At 41.6% G+C, this 20,941-nt stretch overlaps 1 long non-coding RNA gene across 2 annotated transcripts; it reads right to left on the reverse strand.

Moving 5' to 3' along the window:
- Positions 1–1,252: 1,252 nt before the first annotated feature.
- On the reverse strand, positions 1,253–19,934 carry LOC141522943 (uncharacterized). 2 transcript variants are annotated; one of them, XR_012478255.1, is made up of 5 exons: positions 19,817–19,934; positions 16,589–16,663; positions 6,578–6,715; positions 2,351–2,537; positions 1,253–1,734 (listed from the first exon to the last, which is right to left on the reverse strand). It is a non-coding gene; the product is annotated as an uncharacterized LOC141522943 (long non-coding RNA). The 2 variants fall into 2 exon arrangements; XR_012478254.1 differs by lacking the exon at positions 2,351–2,537.
- Between the last annotated feature and the right edge of the window lie 1,007 nt (positions 19,935–20,941).

The following is a 20,941-nucleotide window of genomic DNA, read 5'->3' on the forward strand; positions in this document are numbered from 1 at the left end:
CTTTAAGAGGGTGGTAGATGTTACCCCGGGTAGCTAGCACTTACGATGTCTTCAGTTGAATGTGAAGAGTTTCCATTTAATCATCACATTCCAAACTTTAAAAATAAACTGATAAAAGATGCAAGTCACCACAAGCCCTGACCTCAATAAGTAATAATTCTCAATAAGCCACCACCTTTGTGAATGTACTCAGAAGAATTTGCTCGCCCTTTGGGCTTCAATTTACTGCTAAAATCCAAGCAATGATGTATGAACTGACAAACTTTCAAAAGACAATGTGAGCTTTTCAAGACCATCATGTGAGACACGCTTTATGTTCCTATCCAAGCATACAAAGGCTTGGAAGATCAATGAGTATTCTGGTTCTAGTCCTCTCCTAATGTTCTCTCCAGCTGAGTCACCTTGGAGCCTCAGTTTTCTGAGTCTGAGCCTATAAGGGTCAAGCTCTGATGTTTGCCCAATAGGCTTCCAGCTGGGTTCAGACCTGGAAATGTCCTGAGAAACCACTTTCCTTAACCATAGGGAACCTCACCCCAAGTTTGGCCTCAAAATGATGACTTTTCCAGTCAAAGCAACTCCCCAAGATCATCTACTTACCTCTGTAGAAATTGGAATACATGCTGGTAGAAGCCAAGGGAAGAAGCTCAGAAGCCTGTAGCTTCTCATTAAATCTTACTTTCAAAATGACTTTAAATTGTCTTAGATAACAACAGAAAGAAGGACAAGGTCCATTGGTAAGAAATCCAGTTGTAGGACAGCATTGCCCAGAGTGCTGCAAAATGAATATTAGCCCAGTCTTTATCTCTGAAAGCATTTTGGAAAATAAAGAACTCATAGATGTATTTAGCAAAGGCTGCCAAATTGGGGTGTATCATAAAATGCCAATGAAGAAGGAAGAATAATAAGAGGGAAGGCAGGGTTGGCATTCTAATACCCAGAGGGGATAAGATACCACTGGAGAAATAAAAAACCAATATCTGGACTGGCATTTTCCAAAATAGATTCAATGGAAACAAGAAACTTGAAATAATTCAACAGACAAGGAGTGGGGCAACAGATTAGGGAGGATGCCATGATGGAACTTGATGATTCAAGCAGCAGCATCCTCAGGACTAGTGACAAAGGATGCAAGGGATTATGGATGCTTTCTAACTCAGAGCAGGGGAGAGAAGGCAGCTGACTTCCCAGTTTAAGGAAACATGACCTAAGCAATACTTTCAATCTTCCAAAATCAAAAAAAGACCAGAAACAATGATTTTTATCTCATTTTATTGACTGCTATGTTTCTAGTTAAGGGCAGGTGTACTATCAGCATGTCACCAGAGAGGCTCATTTATAAAGAACTTTCATTGGAAACTGAGTCAGGAGTGAGTCCCAGATCACAGGATAGAAAGATGACAATTTGAGTCCTGGATTTTTGCTCTTTTGTTTTCATTTAGAATGACAACAAAGCCACAGGCAATAGTTCCTTAATGGCACTGGTCACCTGTGAATTTTGTCTTTGGGACTTCTGAAAAAGGCAATTGTGTCATCCACAAATTCCTTGGACTACAAGCCTGAAATGTTAACAATATCTATTTACCCTTGTAGCCTAAGTATTATAGAGAGATATGAAGTTAGAGCTAGAAGGAACCAGAGAGAACCCCCTTGTATTGTAGATGAAGAACTTGAAGTCCAAATAGGTTCATTGATCTGGGCGTATTGCTTGTCTTCTTCCAGACTCAGTTTCCACATCTGAAAAATGGGAAATGGGGTGTGGTGAGAATTAAATAAGAATTGTAAATACACATACACATTTCTAAGCCTTGGAGTATAATTTACATCCAGCTTGTATTTATTCTATTTATTACACACATTTTGTGCACTGGCACTTGGCAACATGAATGAATGTTACGAGTTTAATTGCTGACTCTTTTCCCTCATATAGCTTTTTTAACTTAAATTTAGGGTTCTTTAAATCATATGGCACTCCTATCTCATTTTTAAAAGGGTAGAGCACCAATTGAGGACCCAATAGATCTAGGGATATGTATAAATGGAATTTGTTTCTCTTAAATCATTTTTCAGACTCTTTTTTTGGGGGGGGTTTGCAAGGCAATGGGGTTAAGTGGCTTGCCCAAGGCCACACAGCTAGGTAATTATTAAGTGTCTGAGACCAGAGATGAACCCAGGTACTCCTGACTCCAGGGCCAGTGTTTTATCCATTGCGCCACCTAGCCACCCCCATTTTTCAGACTCTTGATGATCCTATTTGGGATTTTCTTGGCTAAGATACTAGTTATTTGCCATGTCATTCTCTAGTCCATTTTACAGAAGAGGAAATTGAGGTAAACATGGTTATGTGACTTGCCTGGAGTCATACAGCTAAGTAAGCACAGGAGACCAAATTCAAATTCAAGTTGTGTCTTCCCAACTCTAGGTTCAACACTCTGTATGCTGAGCCATGAGGCATTACAGTGACTCAAAAATTGGCAGATACAAGAAACTTAGAGGAAGATGAGAAGAATGAGGAAAATATAGTTAAAGGCATCTACAATCTGCAGGAAACAAAAGAATTGGAAGAATCTAAGTCTCAGGATTAAGAGAACTCATAAACTGCTACAGATTGAAGTAGGCAGAGGCAATCACATACCCAGGAACAATTATATTGAAAGTGGGGGGAAAAAAGTAAAAAGGGTAACACTCCATAGTCTGTATTTCTAATGACCAAGCTTGCCCAAGAAAAGAGTTGAGAAAATAGGGGAGGGGGGAGTCCTTCTTTCCTCCACTGTAGAAGTGGAGAACTGTGGATGTAGTGGATGTTTCAGCTGGTTTTGATGAACCACACTCCCCCCTCACTTTCCCTTTTTAATCTTTGTTACTAAGGATATCTTCTTGGATTGAGTGAGGGGGAAAAAAGCTACATACAGAAATTCAAGTTATATATAAAGGGTACTGTTAAAAAAAAAATGAGGCAAAATGTTTAAACAATAAAAAACAAATTCGATGTATTAAACAGATTGATCCTTCCCTCGATGAGGGTAAGTCCCCATGAGGGATGTGTGCCTAAGCTGGAGAACCATATGGCTCTAGAGTTCAGAACAAAATGATGGTTACAGATGAAAATTTCAGCATAGTTTATATACAAGACAGGTAAGGAAATGAAAGGAAGTAAATAAACATTTCTTGAGGACCTACAATTTGCTTAGCACTTTACAAATATTTCATTTGAATCTCACAATAATCCTGAGAGGTGGATATGATCATTATTTCCATACTACAGTTGAGGAAAGTGAGGGAGGCAGAGGTCACTTAAAAGATGTTAGAATTTCAATGAACATTTATTAAATGTCTGCTATGTATCAGGCATTCTAATAATCAACTGGGGATACAATTAATTAAAAACTGAGCTTTCAGTCTAAAGGGGGGGACACACAAAAGGAGGCAGGAAAGGTGAGGAGGAGGAGCTACCAGGAGGTACCAGTTCAGAGACATTCTGCTTCTTGGAGCTGAAACCAGGCAGGACAGAAGCTGAGAGAAGGAGAGAACGGAGAGGTCAGCTGCTGTCCTCAATAAAGAAAGATAATGAGAAGAGTTTAGGGATCCACCTATCCTCCACCCCCCAACCATCCAATTGGAGGGGTGAAAAGGCTGAAGGAGGTGGCTTCAATTAAGACTTGAGTTAACTGCTTGGGGGGAGTAATAATAATGAGTTTAATGTGGGAGGGGTATCTTGTTCCTTGGAGTAGGAAAAAAGCAACTGGTAGGGCAGCAGATGCAAGTTGGCATTAAGTTAAGCGATTTGCCCAAGGTCACATAACTAGTGAACATATAAGGCCAGATTTGAATCCTTCTTCCTGATTAGAGGCCCCATTATGACACCTAGCTGCCTCAAGAAATAAATATTTATTAAGTGTCATGTTTTCCCATGTAAAAGACACTCCCATGCATAAGATGCATCTTAATTTGGGGGTCTGAAATTTGAAAAAAAAAGTATTACATAAAGTTATTGAACTCAAGTTTTATTCATCATAAAATTCCTACAACTCCTCATCCCTGTCAATACTCCCATCCATGAGCTCATCCTCCTCTGTGTTTGATGACAAATCGCTGTCTCAGAAGAAGTTCTGACTGCTCTCCTGCCTTTGCTCTAGTCTTGTGGTTGACCCCACGCACTTCCTTGCCAAGTCTGGAGTGTGGACACAGAAGCACCAGTTGTGTCCTCCTTGGAAATCAGTCACTTCTTTTTCATCAGCCATTCTTCTGACTTCCTGCTGAACCATCTTTGTGGACATAGGAATTCCAATTGCCCTTTGCTCTTCAATTCATCTCTTCAATTCCCTCTTGAACTCAGGTCATTTGTCTCCCTTACCTCTCATGGCCTTCTTCTGCTGGGATGTTTTTAATTGGTTTTCTTCTTCCTGGAGCCAGTCTCAGATTGTTTTCTCAGTTGGAGGAAGATCAAACTGACATTCAGCAGCATGATTTCCATTCACTTTTGCAAACTGGATCACTTTGAACTTGAATTCAACTCTGTAAAAAAATCTTTTCTAAACCATTTCTAGTCAGATTGTAGCAAAACATTACCTAATATGCTGGTAACAAATGCGAAACAATACAAAGACATCAAATATGACAAAGCAGGAAATGCAAATTAAAAAATCTACAACCACCATATAAGACACTCCCAGTTTTTAGATTCCCTATGTGCCAGATAGGTGGGACAGTGGTTAGAGCACCAGCCCTGGAGTCAGGAGGACCTGAGTTCATATTTGACCCCAGACAGTTGACACTGGATGACCTTGGACAAGTCACTTAACTGATTGTTTCACATTCAGGACCATTTCCAGTCATCCTGATCCATATCTGAGCACTGGACCCAGATGGCTCCAGAGGAGAAAGTGAAACTGGTGACTTAGCACAGCACCCTCCTCACTCAGATCCAATTCACTTGCTTGTCAGAGCATCACTTTCCTGATGTCATAGTCTTCTTCAAGAATGAAGGACAAACATCATTGTCCTCATTTTGTGTCTATTCATTAATCTACCTTGGTGAGAGATGATAGTTGAAGTCCTGAGAGTTACTGATATTGGTAAAAGAGGGAAGAGAGAGACAAGGAGAGAACCAAAGACAGAAAATTGGTAAATACCTATTTTAAGTGATTAGGAAATGTCTATGGAGCCAAGAAAGGAGAGAGAGAAGGAGTGATTAGATAAGGAGAAAGTTCAGGAGAGCATTGTTTCTGAATCTGACTTAGCTTGTTCAGGGTGGGGGCACACACTTTGGACAAGAAAAGCTTTGGAATACCAAGTGTGATGTAATGGGGAAGCCACTGAATATAGAGTGAAACACAAAACAAAACCTGAGTTTGAATCCTGATTCAGTCCTTTAAGGCTCTTCTCTGAATCTCAGTGTCCTTGTCTCTGGAATATGAGATTTAAACAAGATGATCTCTGAGATTCCTTCAAATTCTAAATCTAGAATCCTAAACTCAGAGCTGGAAGAAACTTTAAAGATCATTTAATTCAGCTGGTTAATTTTACAGGTAACTGAAACAGACTCAGAAACTTTATCTGATTTCTCTAAGATTAGACCAACAGCAAATGGCAGATTAGAGATTCCATTGTAGGGCTTCTGACTTCAAAGTCATCATTCTTTCCTTTGCACTACTCTGCTTCCATGATGCAGGGGGTGGAGCAGATGACCAATGAGGTCTCTCCAAACTCTGAAATTATGTGATTCAATTTTATATGGATTCTATAGCACAATATAATTGAACAAGAGGAAGAGAAGGCTGGATAATAGCAACAGTTTCATAATTTTTCCAGAAACCAAGAGCTAGTCTTCTAAATACAAAATACTACTGGTTTTCTTGAAAAGACATAGAACACAATGTCTCCAAAGGATGGAATGTTGACATCATCCATAGGATGACACAGAAGTTCGTGGATGGTGTGCTCAGGCAGCAAGTGCATTACAAGCATATGACATAGGAGCAGCAGAGTCAAGGGACACCCATCAAGGAAATGTGAGTTAAAAAGAAGATGGGTTGGTCACATAGTAAGATCAATGGCTAGTCTATATCATCTAGGTGTAAAAGATCATGGTCCACCCCCAGCATATTGGGTAGAATCCCAGCAGTTATGTCGAGAAGGACATGAATGAAAAGTGCCAAGGACAGGAAGGCATAGATGGGGTAAAATTAGCACTAAAAGAATGAATGTCCACACCTATGAGATCACAGAAATAATGGAATATTTTGTATACCGTCATTGTCAAATTTTGAAGAAAGTATTTAAAATTCTGCACCACACCCCAAAAGGCATATACTAATTAAAAACCTTTATTTTAAGGAGGTTGTCCAAACTAGCTATGTCTTTATTCCACTCCAAGCTATACTCCTGATGCTTGGGACTTTACTTCTCATTCCTTCTCTCCTCTCTACCCTTCTCCCATCTCCTTTTTCAGTTCCAGAATGTTCAGCACTAGAATGTAAGCTCCTTAAGGCAAAGGGCTTATTTTTAATACTTTTACTTGTATTTCCAGTATATAGCATAGTTTTTATTGACTTGAATACATTCATAAAAGAGAACTCACCATTTCTCCAGGCAGCCCATTCCACTTTCAGATAGCTGCCTTTAAATTGACAGAATCCTCACCCCACATGGACTCAATCTGTACTTGATGTATTTACATGCAGATAGATGTCATCTCCCTCACATTTTCCTTGTGTGTCTGGAAAATAAAGGAGTTAGTCCCCACTAGACTTTCTGCATTGCTACTTTCCTCATCTACAGTAATGTTCTCTGGCTACAAGTTAATCATTTTGGAATAGAATTCATCAGCAAAATAGTTCACTTAAAAGACCATTCTCCAGGGATAGGGAGAGAAAGAGAGAGACAGACAGATGGAGACAGACAGACAGAGACAGAAACAGAGACAGAGAAAGGGATACAGAGAGATAGAGACAGACAGAGAGGTAGAGAGAGACAAAGAGACAGAAAGAGACAGACAGATAGACACAGACAGACATAGAAAAAGAGAGACAGAGAGACAGAAAGAGAGAGGCAGAGAGAGAGAGACAGAGAGAGAGAGAGAGAGAGATAGAAAGCAACACAGAGAGAAAGAGAGATAGACTCCATTATTTCTCAACATTCCATGATAAATTGCTTAGGGACCAAGGCAGGGCCAGTATGCAGGAGAAGAATGAGTAGGTGCTATGTGGAAACATCACAATAAAGGCAAGTCAGTTCTCTACTGCAATTGTTGATCCTCTGCAACCCCACCTGGGGCTCCTGCTGGCCCACAAGAACTGTGCTCCCAATTCACTTGCCCAGGCTGCATCTTCCTCTGAACATTGCTGATATCGATTATCTGCACAGACCTAACATCTGCTTAATTTGATGGGGCTTCTGTCTCCGTCCCTGTAATTGCTCGACCAGCTTCTGGGGGCCATGCTTGAATATTCTAATCAGAACTGAGAGATTAGTAAAGGCAGGAATGTGTGACGCCATTAGCCTGGGAGAAGATCATTTTGAGCAGAGACATCACAGTAAACTGGCTGGCTCTAAATTATATTACACCCTGAAGTCCCCTTAGCCAGCACAGGCCACATGCTTTTTTCCCTTTTTGCCACCTTCTATTCTTCCAACGTGCTCAGTGTTGTAGCTTTCCCTTGCCCCTCCTGAGCTTTCCTCACCAAGATGAAACACTGAATTCCATCAAACCGTTAAAATAGCTGTTTCACAATCACATTAACACCTTAATGAATAGCATAAGGCTCCAGTGCTGCTAGGATCACATCACTAGGTGGGCAGGGAGCTCCGCGGAACCAGGATGTCGGCCTGCAGAGCTGCTGTTTGGGAATGAACATGGGCTCTTCAAAAAGGAGATATTCTCCGAAGTTAGTGATCAAAGAGCATGAATAAAAGTAGTGAGGTCAATTATAGAAGCAAGAAGACAGGGCAGCCATGGCATTCAGCTCAGTTCAAAAACATCATCAAACTGAATTGTCCAAGAAGCAAACAAAAGAAGAATGCTTAATGATGAAAGAGCCCGCCAAGGAGTCCAGGCCTGGGCCTAAATGAAGTCCCGTCTCTCCCACAGTCGGATTGTTTCTCAGAACCACGGACAGCTCCCACGGTAGCACTGGAAGAGCCCAGGCAGACGCCTAGCAGAGAGTTTCTCAATTGCACTTGCCAACACCAGTGAAATCACAGGTCTCCCCCCCCAAAAAAAGACCCCTTAGTCCTTCCAACTCAATCATTAGAAAAGCATTCATTAAGCATCTGTTGGATGTGCTTGATAGGAAGTGGTTATCTGAAGACAAGAGTGTCACTGCCCTCACTGGGGGAGGGCTTGGGGAGGCGGGCATTCTGCCCAAAAGATTCCAGTTAAGGAAGTGAAAAAATGATTTCCGGTTAGGAAAAGCACAAGTCACTGGGGGATGAAGGGAGATGAAGAGTAGAAAGACTAAGAATTCTAGGGGGCAGAGGTGAAGAAAGAGAGCATTCTGGTGGACCAGACTTGGAAGATGGAATGTCACATACAAGGAATAGAAAATGGGGCAGTCTGTCTGGAGTGTGGGGTGAGAGAGGGCAACTCTAGGAAAATGAGTCTCTAAAGACAAGTTGGAGCCATCCATCAATGTGGAATGGAGGAAAACATTCTTGTATATGAATGTGAAGGAATTTTCTTTTTTGAATTAACAAGCATTTGTCTTTTCTCCTTCTTATAACCCTCCCTCCAAGACAGAAAAATGAAGTCCTTGTAACAAAAATGCAAAGTCAAGCAAAATAGACTCCATGTTGACTGGGTCTTAAATAGTCTTTCTCACTTGATATTTAGTTATGTAATATTCTTGTGCCATCAGAAGGGATAAATCCAAACAAACCCCAGAAGGGTTCCATGAACTGAAGCATTAACACTTTTCTATTCATCTCCTATTCTTAATGGGACATTCCAGAAATACAGTGGTGGAGGCTAATAAGAGTCAATATTGCTAACCCAAATCCTCAGAATCCTGAGGGGAAGAGAAGTCAACTACACCATGAGACCCTAACCCACTAGTGCAAATGAAAATTGAGGAAGTGACCCAGGAACAAAGAGTAGTTATTTGTGGCAAGACGTGGTTTCTGTTGGGAAGCGGGGTGTGGGAACGGAATTTTATTAAAGGAAACAGTCTTAAAGATAGAAAAATTAAGAGAATGGGAATGGATGTCTTACCTAGAGGAAATGCTATTCAGGTACAAATTCAGCATTGGAGCCAGTGGGTAGAGAAGCAGGTAGATGTCTAATAGCCTGAGTGGTTATTATTACCACCCCATTGTTTTCTCCTAATCTGACCACAGGCCAATAAATCAACTGATCTCTTCCTGTGCATTTCCCCTTCTGGAGAATAGAAATGTGACTCTTACCATATGTCCATCATGGTGAGGTTGTGAGAATTAATGAACTGCTGTAAAATGTGTTGCTGAAAGGCACTCTCTCAAAGTAGAAGAAAGGTGATTATCAATCAGGAGGAAGATAACTTGCTTCTTTTCCTGAGTCTCACTGATGCCAGAGTAATCTGCTGAGGACCCTTTTAGTGGAGTATGCTGCAGCAGATACAGTGCCTAGGCTCCCCCAAGTTCTCAAGTGCCCCCAAGGACTTGAGAATGGACAAGGAGCTTCTTTCACATTCATGGAATGTCTTTGCTACAGAGTTCTAGCAATACATGGTTGAGTCTCCATTCCTTCCCTGTCAATCCCCTTCCAGAATCACTTCCACCCACTTTTCCTGATCCCACCCCTGCCTTTGGAGACCAACTCATTCTTTAGTTTCAGATGTAATTTCTGCATCACAATTCATTTCACATCTGGCCAGCAGGCAGGCAGCCAATCCTACCAAACCCAGTGAGACCAAGTTAAAACTCTCCTTGGGGACCAAAGGGGGTTTTAAAGTCTGTCTCTCAAAATCTTAATGCAGCACACATGGCAACTGTGAGACCCTAGACAAGTTGCTTCACCCCTTGAGCCTCAGTTTCCTTATCTAGAATGAGAAAGTTGTACTAGGTGCATGACCTTTGAGGCTGATTCCTAATTGCAAGATCCCAGCACCTCTAGGATCCAGTAGAAAAGTCTATATCAGGTGTTCAAAACTCTCCATCACCTGGGTCTTTTCTATCTCCAAGGCTCCCCTCCCCAAACTCTGTCCCAGGGCCACTAGACTCCTCATTTTTGTCACTGACCAAAATTACTTCATGCCCAAAATGCTCACCCTCCCTCTTTCTTCCTTCTGGCTTCTCTGATTTTCCAGAGATTCAGTTCAAAGTCCATCCTCAATTGCAAGCCTTTCCCAACCTCTCCTACACCCACTACCCCTGATTAGGGCCTTCACAATGAGATTATCAACAATTGAACCTTTCTATAGATTATTTGTGGAATAGTAGAGAGAGGACTAAGCCATGTCACCCTGGTCAAGTCATTTCATCCAGTCTGTCTTAGTTTCTGCATCAGCACAATGAACTTGAAAAAAGGAAATAACAAACTACTCCAGCATCTCTGCCAAGAAAACCTCAAATGGGGTTACAGAGAGTGGATAAGGAAGAGTGGTTATGACTGAACAGCAACTACAATTTATCCAGAGTTTGTTGCGTGTTGTCTCTCTGATGGTGGGGACTGAACTGGGTTTTGGCAGGGGGTGGTAGCACAAGCTCTGGTACACAATAAGCATTTAATATATGTTTATGGACTGACCTGGAGCTAAAGGGAAATGCATCTTGCTTCCAGAGTGCCTGGCTGCTGCACCTATCCTGGTGCCTCTGGCTCCCTCCTTGGCATCAGCCTTCTTTGCATCAGCCCCCAGAAGACTAAAAGCCTAAGGAGCCTCCTCCAGCCCCACAAGCAGCCTCCACAGCAGCCCAGCCCCCCAGGGGGAGGGAGTATGGGGAGTGGCAGTGTGGGGAGGGAGGGGCAGCCAGGAGCTCCAGGATGGAAACCTCAGCAGAGCCGGATGATCAGCCCCGGAGGCGACTCATTACCCAGAAATGTCCCAGGGCCGGGTTTCAGAATGCACTGTCTGTGATCTTTAATTAAATCACTCTCTTTGTCTCAACAGTAACAATTGCATTTTTCATAATAATCAAATTAGCTTTATTATGCTTTCATTTTGAGATACTAGAATCTGGCAGCAGCAAGCAGAAAGAGGCTTTTCCAACTCTAAAACTATATTTCTTCATTTGTGAATCTCTATTTTGGCATTGAGATACCGTGGCTAGCCTGTTTGCCCTGGAGTTCTGGAGTCTTGGGTTCAAATCCCATCAGATGCTTGCTGCTGTTGTGAATAAGGGCCAATTGGAGTCTCAATTTCCTCATCTTTAAAATAGGATTAAAAACCTTGGCAGTACCTACTGCCTAGGGTCATTGAAAGCTTCAAAACTAATGGGCAGAAAGTGCTACAGAAGAATAAGTTATTATTAATCATCCTTTTAAAATTGTCAAGAAGGAGTAGCTTCCTCAGAATCCTTTGTTACCTGCAAAGAAACATTCTTCCTTTTCTTCCTTCATTCTACAAACTCTGATTAACATCTGGAGCAGCTGCCATATTTCCCCTCCCTATACTACCCCCCCCCCAGAGAGAAATCTTTAGGAACTTTATCATTTGATGGTCATCAGTCTAAAGATTCCCCTTGTCTTTGGGGGGCTGGAGGTATTCATGATCAATAAATACCTTCACTGCTTTTGACTTAGGCTTCATTAGCCTAATCAGATTTCATTAATTCCTGGATTTCCTGTCTACCCAACTGATTTCTCAACTCTGTGCTGCCCTCTTATTTGTTAGGATTGATCCAAGAATAAATCACATGTCACTCTTCCCTTGGATAAATGCTCCTTTTACTTACCCACAATTTCTGACTCTATCTAGTTAGACAATCCCAAATCACAGGCCAAATGGTTCCGAGGTGGGTCTGGGGACCTAGGATTTGGTGCCCAGTATTGGCCAGATTTCTGTCCAAGGTGACCATCAGTCTCTTGACTGCTGAAATCTCTGGTCCTATCCCAGTCTTCATCCTTTGTGACCACTTCAACTTTCAACACCATCTCCTGGATGATCTACACTTCCCTGGGGTGTGAGACAATCTGCTGCTAATCCCTCAGTCCTCTGCTTCTGCTTTATTTACCCTCCTCAGCCTCATGGTTCTTTTCTGGGCCTGAATCTCTACCACCCACACCCCACCCGTGTGTGTGTGTGTGTGTGTGTGTGTGGTGTCGGTCTCTCCCTCTCCCATCTCACTTTTATCTCAGCCCTTTCCTAGGTTCAAAGACTGTCATCTCCTCACATCTCTCTCCATTTCTGTCAGTGAACATACCAATATACTGACCACTATTTCTAATGCCTCCCTGTAGCTCCTAGTTGACCTGGATATCCTATGGACACTCCAAGTTTTACATGTTCAAAAGGGAATCAATTCTCTCTCCTCAGAAATCTTCGCATTTCTCCTTTGTAAAGAAAGGGTCCACCTTTCTCATCACCACCACAACAGTTGCTAACCAACTGCCACCATCAAGCAGATGGGCACAGTCTGTGTAGGTGTGCAACACCACCAGCCTCCCTTTGCTGCTTCCCTCCCATTTGTCATAGTAGTTATCTGGGGAGAGAAGGGGCCAGGCAACCCTACCAACTGCCATGGACAGGACAAGCTGAAGAACCAGAACACTCCAAGTGAGAGAGGAGACAGTAAAAGGGGAAGATAGGAGGTGAGCTAAACCACCTCCACTTTGACCATCATCCTCTTGTTCCTTCATTCTTGAAAAAGAGCATGACATCAGGGAGGTGACACCAAGACATGCACATGAATTGGATTGGAATGAGGTGTTGCTGTGCTAAGTCCCCAGCCTCACTTTCTCCTCTGGAGTCATCTGGGTCCAGTGGCCAGATATGGATTAGGATGACTGGAGATGGCCCTGGATGCAAAGCAATCAGGGTGAAGTGACTTGAAACAAGTCATACAGCTAGTAAGAGTGAAGAGCTAAGATTTGAACCTAAGATCTCCTGACTCCAGGTCTGATGTTCTATCCACTGCACCACTTCACAACCAGCGTGTCTCAGTAGATAGAGCACTGAAGCTAAAATCAGGAAGAACTGAGTTCAAATGCAACCTCAGTCATTTAGTAACTGTATGACCTTGGATAAATCTCTCCTCATACCCTGATGTTATTATCTCTTGGGAGACAACCCAAGAGCCTAAACCCACCAGCCTTGGAAATAACAATGATTCCAGCTTCACCCCCTCAGCTGTCATCCAGGGACAAAGGGCCTGAGGAGATACAGTCTGGTGATTGCTCCTGCAGCTCCTAAACACTAAGAAAAGGAAGTTCCCTCCACCAAGGTCTTTGGTACTACCATAGTATTCATCACTGGAAACTTGTATGATGACATCAGTGGCAAAGAAGGAAAGAAGTCTGAGCCCTGCTATGATGCTGCCCCTGGGACCTTTACCTTTGACTTACATCTCAAGCCTTCCCTGTGTGCTGTCTCCCCATGAAAACAGGAGATCTTTAAGGTAAGATGCTACCTCCCTTTGCCATTGGTGTCCCTAGCACTCAGCACAGTGCTTTCCACACTCATTCATTCATTCATTCATTCATTCATTCATTTTACTCCCTCAAGGATCAAAAGGTGAGCAGACCCTTCTCTCAGGTTCCCATTGACCTTTCCCCACTGATTTCCTGATGTTTTCCTTCACAGGCTCTGGTCCAGTCTGTCTGAAAGCAGAGCTTCTGGTCCATTAGTTGCTCCCCTGCTCCTATTTCTCCCTCTGCATTCCAAAGACTTTCAGGGCCTGCCCCCACTCACTTTGTTCTTCTGGGAACTGCATTCTCTTCACCTGATCTTTCAGCATGCCTGGCTTCTTTGAAGGCACATTTCAAGAGTCACTTTCCAGGAAAAGCAGGCCTTTTCACTCCTCATACTTCTTGGTATTTATTTATCTGTGTCCATGCTTATCCTTCAGAAGAACAGAAGCCCCTTGGAGGGCAGGTATCCTAGCAACTGAATGCAGAAGATGCTTAATAGATGTTGGCTGCATCCAATTATGTTGCTAATAAGGATATTATGATCTTGTGTCAAGAAGAACCTTCCCAAGAATCCTGAGGATAGTGCAAATAAAGGGATGAGAATCCTGGCCTTGAGCCTAGACACATTCTGCAGTCCCTTGACTGTGTAGAAAAAAATCTTGGTGGGCTAAAGGGCCATTCTGAGAGGCCCAACCAACTCTCAGAAGCAAAGGGGGCTACTGAGCAAAGCCAGGCATCATTTACTGGTAGTACTCTTCCCTCAGGAATGTCTAATGGCTCTGCTTTTTCTTTCAAGTATGAAGAACCCCTTTGCAGAGGTTTTATCAAAGAAGCAAGAAAAAAATAGCAAGAGGAGTGGGCCAGCATGTTCACACAGTTAAACAAAAAGAGGTCATCTGATCCCCTGGCTCCCTCACCCAGTGAACTCATTTATTATTATAATTGTTAAAATTAGTCTATTACAAACATTCTTCCTTATACTTGCTCTGGGGAGCTTTACTAGAGGCAACTTGGAGACAACCTGAGAAGGCCCAAGAGCATGCAAAGAAATGAGGGACCCACAAAGAGACAAGTGAAAAATCTCTATTTTCACAAACGTTAAATGAGCTGGCAGTGCCAGCTGTGTTGACATATAAAGGTAGACACAGATTGAACTATGAATAGCAGAGCAATAGAATCTTCCAAAAGATTCTGCATCCCTCTCCCCATTCAGTAAGCCTACAGTAAGCTAAGGCTTACACTGGACCTTAGGAAAGAAGGCAAATGAGAGTCAGGGGCTGCAGCGGAAAGGACATTGGCTCCAGAGCAGATGAACTGCCCATTGGAATGGTGTCCATCCCAATTCTGAGGCTAACTGCTGAGGTGATCATGGCTGAGTTATTACACTTCCATTTCCTGATCTATACAATGGGAGGGGTGGAACTCCGAGCTCCCTTCCAGATTGAGAACTCATCTTCTTAAATCCCACTTCAGTTTTGATTGTATATGTGATCTTGAACAAGGACATTCTTTACCTTCCTGACCTTCATTTCCCTCTGCTCTAAAACAGGGGAGACAGTAATATCACTTACCGACTCAAAAGGATGATTTAGGCCTTCAAAATCTCTATCAAATTTATCATTTTGCTTATCTTTTTCTAAGGTAAGGATACTTTGTGAAAAAGGGATGTTTAATGAGAAATGAATTATTGTCATAATTACCATGTATGTCATATATGTCATAATCAAAAGGATCGACATTTACTTTAATCAGTCTAATGAATAATGAGGACTTTATTCATAGTAGGCTTTTTTTAAATGATTACCAGGTAAAGTTAATTCTTACCTTCCTCTTTCATGTACCTGTTTTGGATTTTCTTAGCAAAGATACAGTCCCCATTTCCTTCTCTAGCTCATTTTACAGACAAAGAAACTAAGTAAAGAGAGCAAAGTGATTGGTCCAAGATCAGACAGCTGGTAAATGTCTGAGGTCAAATTTGAACTTAGATCTTATGAGTCCAGGCTCAGCACTCTATTCACTTCAGTGCCATCTAGTTGCCTCCATAAATGTGTTACTTTATTACTGCATTGAACCAAATAATGCCAGGGCATGGAGAACCTTCATTAAGAGGAATCTAAACCTGAACAGGAATCCCTGTCACAACCTGCTGGACAAGGGGCCATCCAAACTCAGCTAGAAAATTTCATTGGGGGGGGGGGCTTTGCCCCCAAAACAGGTAGCATATTCTACTGGTGGAGAGCTCAGGTCCATGTGAGGATGCTTAACTGGCATCCAGCTTATATCTACTTTAGGTTAGCTTCCCCCACGCCAGAGCTTCTGCTTCTGGGACCAAGGACAATACCAACTCTCCTTTCATGTGACAGGTGGAAGTCTTCTCTTCTCCCAGATAACCATCCTTGATTTCTTCTAAAAGTTCTCAAATAGTATGTTGTCCAGTCTCTTCTTCCTCCCTCTTTCCACATCAACAGTGGAATAGAACACACTGGAACAGAGGCAGAGCCCTATCCTTTCTCAAATTCCGCTCAAATACTCTCCCCCACAATTCATTTCTGTTTTATATCAGGAATACAGCCCTCATTGTTTGTCACAATTGCCTATAGAAGAGCATTTCAACTTTGTGCTTCCTGCACCCTTCAAAAGTTGAGAAATCATTAGTTTCTATGTGTGTGCATGTGTGTTTGGGAGAGACAAAGAGAGGGAGGGAGGGAGGGAGGGAGAGAGAGAGAGAGAGAGAGAGAGAGAGAGAGAGAGAGAGAGAGAGAATAGACCAGTGTTCTTTTCACTGACATTTGCTTTTCAACACCTCTGACATCAATAGTAGACACCCCACCATTTTAGGATCAGATTAAAGAAAGATAATTGTGTGTACTCGTCTTTCTAAAATATGCTAACTTGGGGACTAAACTGGGTAGAAATTCTGTCTCTGCTAGATATATGGGGAAGCTGGATTTCAGATGCCCTAAAGTCATCCAACACAGAGATAGCAGCTCCCAGGGTAGACTTTGGAAGCTGGGCTAGAAATATGTTATTTCATAAAGAAGTCATTCTTACCTCTAGGGCCAGGCTGGGCTGTGATCAACGTTCCATGGATGACAGATGGCCAGCAACTCTGTATACCATTTTCCTCTAGGGGAAAAGCATTCATAATAAGAAGTTTTAAATTGCAAAAAATAATGTCTGCATAACATTTACCAAACCAATTTAATTTAACATGATAGCATGACTTTGAAAGAAAAAAACCATGTCAGAGACTTTTCATGACCCATTTCATACAATAAATTAAATGGTGTGCCCCTCAAATACAGAATCTGAATTCTATTGTATGGCACCCTCTCTGAGTTACTAACACTCATGAGTTTGTAATTTGGGTCCCCAGAGGAGCTACCACCACTTTTAATTTCAAGGATGGAATGGCTCCAGGCCTCCTAAAACTATAGCTCATGAGTAGCCACCAGTGAGTTTCTCCTTAGCAGTCAAGTCATTGAAACAATTAGCTCCAAGTAAAGGCATTTACTAAGATGACATAGTAAAAGCCAGATTCATAAAATATTCCTCTTATAAACATGGGGCAGGGAGGAGGCTGCACTTTTCTTCAAAAGCACATACAATGTCTGGGGGAAAAGAAAATATAAAATTATTGCATGGTGTTAGTGAGACACACATATACAGTCATATTATGATTCCTAGTTTATAGTTGGAAAAACTGAGACATACAAAAGGGATTTGCCAAGTTCAGATGGTTAGTAGGAGTCTCAGTTCACCTTCAAACTCAGGTCTTCCTGAGACTCAGTGCTCTAATCACTGTGACACTAAGCTGCCTCATCCAGCTCTTCTTGGGGGAAAAGTCTCATCTACTGTTCTAGATATATGTGGACATTTTCAAGGTCTCTCTGAAGAACTTAAGTGCCCATTGTGAGACATAGGAGTTTCTGGCACAGGACCACTCAGTATGGCACGCTCACATCAAAGAAGGCATTGTGCTCCACAAGCAAAGATGAATTGCATGAGCACAAAGAAAATGTGAGCCATGCAAATCCAGAGACATCCTCATCCCAAATGCCCTACAGACTACTTGTGCCTCACTTATAGTAAAGGCTTCCAAATTTGTACTGGGTTAATCAGTCACAACTGAACACTTCATATAATAAGCCCCACATTGAGAGGTCCTCTTCTAATAATGAAAGAACAATAACATTCAACAAAATAGAAAAACAGGAATAGGAAGAGAGGAAAGGAGAATATGAAAAAGAGGTTAGATTTAGAGAGGGAATCATCAAGAAACAAATAACTAATTTGAAAAAGAAAAGGTGAACAAAAGATTTTAAAAATCAGAAAAAAAAATGAATGTGTAGCAAGTTAAAATAAATAGAGAGTGAGTAATACAAAGAAGAAAAAGTATAACAGATAGGATAGAGGGGAAATAAGCAATTATATTTGTGAATGTAAATAGAATAAATTCACCCATAAAGTGGAAGAGGTTAGAAGAATAGAGAGGGAAAAGTCAACAATATATTTTCAAGAAATACAATTGAAACATAAAAGCTCACAGAATTAAAAATTTAAGGTTAGAGGGAAATCTATTATGCCTAAGGTGAGCACCCAAAAAACGCAGAGTGACAATTATGATTTCATATAAGGGAACAAGAAAAGTAAACTATAAAAGGTATAAAGGAGTTGCATTCTGCTTTCCAATTCCTTTTCATAAACTTTTTCCTCCATTAGAATGCAATGTCATTCAAAGTAAGAATTATATTCTTTCTTTGTTTGCATTTATACTTTCAGTGTTTTAATCCATCAATCTATAATCTATTCAATCATACATCTATCCATTCATCCATCTATCTATCTATCTATCGCTCTATCTATCTTTCCTTTCATCCATCTTGAGGGCCACCTGAAGGAGTGGTCAGACATCAGTACAACCAATCCTCAGGTCATCCTTATATTTAAAGCAAAGAGTAACTCACTCATGCAAAATAATATGTAATAATCATTGACAGGGTGTCATGGTCATATTTTCAGAATTAATTTAACATATTTTTCAGAATTTAACACATTTTCATTTTCCCTATGTTTCTTGTGATTTCATTCTGGACTTTCTGTGCTAGAGGTATAGTCAAAGATCAACTGGCTACAAAAATAGGCCTCTAGGGGAAGTACTGGACAAAGTACTGACCCTGAGTTTAAATATGGTCTCATAGGAGTGGCTAGGTGCTGCAGTGGATAGAGCACTGGCCCTGGAGTCAGGAGTACCTGAGTTCAAATCCGACCTGAGACACTTAATTACCTAGCTGTGTGACCTTGGGCAAGCCACTTAACCCCATTTGTCTTGCAAAAAAAACCCTAAATATGGTCGCATATACTAGCTACATGATCCTAGGCAAGAAACTTCAGTCTGCCTCAAATTTATGCCTCATTTATGAAATAGGTATTATACTGAGAGCATTCATATCCTAGAGTTATGGTGAGTTTAAAATAAGACAATATACATGATGACTAAGTGCCCTTCTGATAATATAATGACTTCTACCTCCACTGGAGTCCTCTTTTGATGGTATTTCATGGTATCTGGGAAATTATACCAACATTATCTGAGCCATAACAGAGAACAGGCCTTTCATTCAAGCATTGCCCAATGTTTACTATATGTCCATTGTCCAAGAGCCAGATTAATTCAATTGAGGAAGATGAGCCAACAAACTATAACTCTTTTGGCCATATCTCCCCATGCAAATTCTGCTCAGGTAGTCCCACACACAATTCCTTTCTGTTTTGTATCAAGGGGAAAAGTCCTCATTGTTTGTCACAATTGTCTGTAGAAAAGCATTTCAATTTGTTGCTTCCTGCACCCTTTGAAAGTTGATAAATAATTAGTTTCTTGGCCTCTCTATGTGTGTATGAAAATGTGTGTGTTTCTGAGAGAGAGAGAGAGAGAGAGAGAGAGAGAGAGACAGACAGACAGACAGACAGACAGACAGAAACAGAGACAGAGAAACAGAGACAGAGACAGAGAGACACAAAGACAGAGAAAGAGACAGAGAAACATAGAGAGACAGAGAGGGACAGAGGGACAGAGAGACAGAAACAGAGTCAGAGGCTGACTGCTTGGAAAGAAATAAAAGCTTGGACCTGCGGCCACCTCATGGAGGACTTGTGTTGTGCTCAAGACAAAAGAATTCTTAGCCTTCCTGGGGACTGAGCATTTGATGATGAACATCTCAAAAACTCATTAGGGTAGACCTCAGACTATAGACACAAAAGTCATCACCAGGTCCATACCTGAAGCTTGAACTTTGATTGGAACTCAGGTTTCAAAGAGGGCAGACATCTGAGATAAGGATAACAGGCTATGTCAGGCTTGGAAATGGGAAAATTGGCTTTGTGAACCAACAGCTCCCTTTGGTTGCTAGGATGAAATGTTGAGAAAAGATTCTAGAATGATGGTAATCTTCTTTTCCCTTTTCCACCTTATGGAAATATTGGATAAATGCAATCACCCAAGTAAAAATATTGAAGCTCATCAGAGGTAATATTCTAATGATCTGAATGGAAATTGAAGAGAGAATGCCCTCTGATGGCTAATAAAGCCCTACAGGCAAAAGGGTTCTTGGCTGCCTGTTAAAAATGATTCTATCCTCTGTTCAACACTGTACAGATTTCCTTGGTGAGCTCTCTCTGTGAAGCTGCTTAATCCCACAGCAGCCACATCCATAGTCACAAGAAAGGTCTCATTGTGAAGGAAACCAGACATGATCCGTTACCTAGAAAAGCTTTACCCATTGGGTCTGGAAATATGGGTTCCTCTTTATTTCTTGGTAATGTTAGGAGGATGGCCTTCCTCTAAAGCTAGGCCATATAATGTAGAATCCCCAATCCTGATATCCTAAAATAAGAACCACCCCCACAAATCTGACTCTGGTAGCCCTCAACTTTAAGGATTCTGAAATGGAGAAAGTCCCAAGTGAAGGATAGGGATAATGTGTGGGCAGGAAGGAACCCAGAGGTCCCTGGCTCTCTCTTCTTCTGGCTCAAGCATGTACCCTTTGAGCTAGATGTGTGAGGAAAGCTAGTAATAAAAGTAATTTGTGGACCCAAAAGGCATTGATCAGGAGAAAGAAACACTGACACAGATCAGCATCATGAAGAAAAGCAGGCACCCAGTCACCATTTGTACCAATAGAAAGAAATCAGACAATCACAAAAAACAGTTCTAGGAATCCTCACTATTCATAGGATCAAAGATTCATAAATGGAAGGGGCCTTCTAGGTGATCTAATCCAAGGGTTTTAACCTGGATTAACCAGCGAGTTTCTCCTTAGCAGTCAAGCAATTGAAACAATTAGCTCCAAGCAAAGGCATTTACTAAGATGATATAGTAAAAGCCAGATTCATAAAATATTCCTC

The sequence above is a fragment of the Macrotis lagotis genome, chromosome 4 (assembly GCF_037893015.1).
Source record: "Macrotis lagotis isolate mMagLag1 chromosome 4, bilby.v1.9.chrom.fasta, whole genome shotgun sequence".
NCBI lineage: Eukaryota > Metazoa > Chordata > Mammalia > Peramelemorphia > Peramelidae > Macrotis > Macrotis lagotis.